We start from the raw sequence: 5,148 nt of genomic DNA, 5'->3' as shown, positions 1-5,148 counted from the left end.
ATAGGAGATGCACATCCTAGTCTTTAGTTTACTCTCATCATTGCATCAATAGTGTAAGTGAGTTACAATTTTGCTAACGACTCACAAATCTTCCCAGTACAAACTGGTTAGGAAATGTTAGGAAATTTTGTTTGTTTTGTTTGTTTTGATTGTCAGGGACCCGCCTGTAGAACGGAGGTTGTTGCGTGTCGAAGATAGAAGAAGTCAGGAGTCCGCCTGTAGAACGGAGAAACATTTTTCAAAGATCAAGCAGCGACCCACTGGAAAGCAGAAGGTTACAATAAAAATCCCCAGCACTCAATCCAAGATAGAAGCAACAAGAAGCTCGCCCCAAGAATGCAAGTCAACAGTCTGGGATGATCAACAGAAGCTGGTCACCAAAAAACAAAAACAAGAAGAAAAAAAAGAAAAAAAAAAAAGAAAAAACCCAAATTATGGAAGTGGAGAACAGATGTGGTCCGCTCAAGAACTAACACCTACAACTAGCAAGTCAAGGTTCAAATCCAAAGTCTGTATGAAGCACCATTCAAGACTCAAGACCAAGTTTCAGAAGACTTAAAGATAGGAATCCTTGTAACTAGTAGCTGGTAGGCTTAGTTAGTCTTTTCAGTTTTCATTTTGTTGTAATGACAGGACCGCGGACCGGAACCTCAACGGAACGGCACCTCGATCGGCTCTCCACCTCGGTGCACTCTACCATCTCTCTCTCATTTCCGAACTACACGTGGCCTGATTCCTGTATAACCAAGGATATGTAGGCAGCTCAGATGCCAGGGCTCGGTCACATTCCCTCCCTTTCCTTAAGTGTAGTCCGTCCAAGTAATGGTCGGGTCAAAAACACGTCTAGTCATTCTTTGTCGGAAAACTCTTCGTGTTTCCAGTCAAAGAGGGGCAGCTGTAAGCACGTGATTTTTGACCCTCCCCGAGAATTTTCACATTTTTAGCGTGAATATGTGAAATTGGGTCTAGTATAGCTATTTTAACTATTTTTACTTTATTTCGTTGCAAAAAGAAAAATTTCAAAAAATATATATATAAACTTTAGTTTATGTATCTCTCGTAAACTTGAAAAATACAAAAATTGCACTTTATTTTTGTACTTTATATAATTTCGAAAATTACAAAAAATATAATTCTATTAAGGTTTTGTAGTCATTTTAATTTGGAAAAAATGCAAAAAATATTACTTTATATTTTATCTTTATATAAAAACGAAAATTACAAAAAAAAATAGTTTTATTAATATTTTGTAGCTATTTTAAATCTTGAAAAATATTTTAAAAAAGATATAGTTTTGTTTAAATACTAGTCTTATTTTTGGTAGTTATTTTGCTTACATAGGACTAGTTAAGCAACGTGTTCCTATTTCTCGGGTCCGGGCAAAAGAATAATATTCGGGTTCAAACTACCCGGTTTTAGGCCTAATTTCGGACCTAGCCCATAATAAACCGTGTCCAGGACACATGGGGAACCCCACCACGCGTGGGGGACACAAACCTTGAACCCCACCACGCGTGGGGCTCATTTTTCTGGGCATTGTGTATCAAATACACGGACAAAGGGCCAAAGCAGGGGACTTTGAAAAATTTGGACAGATTTTGAAAAAACGGAGGCACTGTTCATCCTTCTTCTAGCGGGGACTGTCCAAAAAACCACCCTCGCACCCCCCCAGCAACTGACCAAAAAGACCACCAGCCCGCCTCCATCTACACCACCTAAACTGTCCGCAACCACTCCATCACCACCCAAACGCCACCTCCATCAGCTTCACTAGCCTCACCAGTCGACAAACCAGTCCCAAAACCATCGTCAAACCACCACCAAACAGAACCCTACCCCATGAAACCACCTGTACCCCGACCCCCCAACGCTTGAACCCACCAGCCTCACGTCCAAAACCACCAACAAACCACCTGCGTCCGACTTCCTCACGCCCATACAACCACTTCTCGATCCTCCATTAAACCCTGTCGAGCAGCAGCTGCTGATGCTGCTGCTGCGTTTCGTTCTTCTCCTCCAAGCCAGTTAAACCCAAGAAACCAGTCGCAAACCACCCCCCAGCGCACCAGCCCCGTCGTGGCTGCCCTTCGACTGCCGTTGCCCGAAAAAACAGTAGCTTCATCGTCTCCTTTCGAGCAGCAGTTGTGGCTGCGTTTGCTGCGTCGCATCACCCAAACAACCCACAGCCCGTCAAGGTCGTCGAAAGAGAGAAGGTGAGTGTCGAGGTCATTGACAATCTTGGTTCGAGTCGTCGGTTCCGTTGAGGTCGTCGTTGTTCGTCGAGGTCCGTTACGTTGAGGACAAAGTAAGGTCCGCTTCTAATCCTTCTCTTGACATCTTATTCTCCTAAAATTGATGAATGACAGTTGAATAAAGTTATTTTATTATAAGTGTTGTTACTGTATTCAAATGCTATCTTACTTGTAGTTTGTTGTGATGGATATTCAATATGGTTTAATTCTTAATTATTAGGATAGTCAAGTGTTAAGAATTGTTGGTGCAGGCGAGAAAAATCACTCATATTATAATTATATTTTTGGCAAATAATCTGTTTAAGGCATGCATCTTGGGTATGGAATGATGATTCGAATAAATTAATTTCCGTTTCTGTTTCGTTGTGATTTGTAAAGTAACTTGTAGGGAAGAATTTTTTTTTTTTGAAAATTTTTTATTTACGATATGTCTTTTGGGTTTTAACAGTTAAGTCGTTCATTCCCTTTTGTAAGGATTTTCCATAACTCATGGCCCTTAATTAAATTTCAACTCTTTAGAAATCGAGGTGTGCTATTGGTTGGATTTTCCGTAGCCCTCGCAAAAAATAGAAAAATGTAGCTGCCATTAGTTTTGCCTTTGTAAATAATAAATAGAAAACGAGACTAGCTTCGCCAAATAAAAATGTACAGATTGCGAAGCCCTCACAAAATATATGTATGAAATATTTAGATTCCGGGACGGGCCGTTTAGCAAAATTCACGGCCCTACCCAATATAATAATGCGCTAGTTGTTTTAGGCGCGCCTTTAATAATGTTATCTCCCTAAACTCGGGTGCACATTTATGTGACCCAAATCCAAATCTCAACGAAATCGAAATGTGTCTCTAATCACGGGTACATTGACTGTGACGTGGTATGAGATGCATTTCCATGACGTTGCAAATTCTTTTTTTTTAATAATGAATGAGACGAGCCTCGCCAAATAAAAATGCAAATTGCGGGGCCCTCAATAATTAGTCATAATAAATACTTAGAATTTGGGATGGACCGTTTAGTGAATTTCACTGCCTTCCCTAAAGATAATAACGCGTTAGCCTCTTTAGACGCGATTTAATTAAATTACTTTCTTAAACTCGGGTGTGCATTTCATGCGACCCAAATCCAAATCCTAAAACATCAAATAAAATATGTTTCGGATTGTGGGTGCATTTCATGTGACACAGTCCAAAGATATGTTTTAAGCGATGTTCACATTCCTAAAAAATAATGATAATAAAGCGGTAAAAGATAAAATTTGCACATGGTTCATAATTGTATTTAAAATCAGATAAATAAGCCGAATATAACAGTTGAGCGACCGTGCTAGAACCACGGAACTCGGGAATGCCTAACACCTTCTCCCGGGTTAACAGAATTCCTTATCCGGATTTCTGGTACGCAGACTGTAATATAGAGTCATTCATTTCCTCGATTCGGGATTAAAATTGGTGACTTGGGACACCCTCAATCTCCCAAGTGGCGACTCTAAAATAATTAAACAAATCCCGTTTCGATTGTCCTTTAATTGGAAAAAACTCCCCTCGCGCCCCTCGGGTGCAGAAAAAGGAGGTCTGACACTGGCCTACCATGAAAAAAGAAGTCGCGGACTATGTCCGAAGATGAGAGCAATGTCAATAGTACGCCCCCATGATAAAATGGGGAATGTACATTGTCGGCCCCCTCCCAGCAGGACGAGGTAAGGTATGCTTCCTTTTGGTTTTTACTGACTACTTCTCTAAATGGGTGAAAACACGTGCATACACTCAGATACGTGAGCAGGAGGTCATCGCCTTCATATGGAAAAATGTTATATGCTATTTCGTCATCCCCAAGGAAATCAGTTGCGACAACGGACCTCAATTCATAGGAAAAAGAACGATCGAGTTTTTCAAAAAGTGGCATATCAAACAAATACTCTCCACGCCATATCATCCTGTTGCCAATGGCCAAGCTGAATCCTCCAACAAAGTAATACTGAACATATTGAAAAAGAAGCTTGAGGAAGCCAAAGGGCTATGGCCTGAACAACTACCTGAAGTATTATGGGCATATCGCACTATACCGAAATCCAGCACAGGAGAAACGCCATACTAACTGGCTTATGGGACCGACACAGTTATACCTGTCGAAGTCGGGGAAGCCAGCTTGAGATACTCTAACGAGAGTGGAACAAGCAACGACAAAAGTAGGCTACACGATCTGGATGAAGTTGAAGAAAGATACATGGTCCACGTAAGAATGGTTGCCCAGAAGCAGTAAGTAGAGAGATACTACAACAAGAGAGCCAAGGTGCGACCACTCAAAATTGGCGACTACGTCCTCAAGGCCAAGACACAAGCATTAAAGGACCCTAATGAAGGAAAATTGGGAACAAACTAGGACGGACCATATAAGATAGTAGAAGCATCCAATAAAGAAGCATTCCATCTAGAAACAATGGAGGGAAAACTACTCCAAAACAACTAGAACATCGCCCACCTCAAATACTTCCACTTCTAAAAGAAGGCGCCACCTAAGCCGTACTCTTTTTTTACCCCGGTTTTGTCCCAATCGGATTTTTCTGGGAAGGTTTTTAACGAGGCGGCGAGGGGAACACTTTATGGATCGACGTGCTATTCATTAACGTGACCCGTCAGTGTGATCTCCGGATCAAAGCAATGAAGGGACTACATATAGATAATCAAAATCGCCATTGTATGTATGGAATCAAATCGTCATTATATGTACGGAATCGTATCTCCATTGTAAGTATAGAATCAAATCTCCACTAGTCGACATGCGCGGTTGTCACACCTCCTTTTTGCATACACCTCAAGGGGTATAAGGGAGTTTTTTCAATTTAAGTGACAATCGAAACGGGATTATTTGTATTAAATTCAGAGTCATTACTTGGGA

The sequence above is a fragment of the Nicotiana sylvestris genome, chromosome 3, assembly GCF_000393655.2.
Source record: "Nicotiana sylvestris chromosome 3, ASM39365v2, whole genome shotgun sequence".
Classification (NCBI taxonomy): Eukaryota; Viridiplantae; Streptophyta; class Magnoliopsida; order Solanales; family Solanaceae; genus Nicotiana; species Nicotiana sylvestris.
This window is presented reverse-complemented; position numbering follows the sequence as displayed.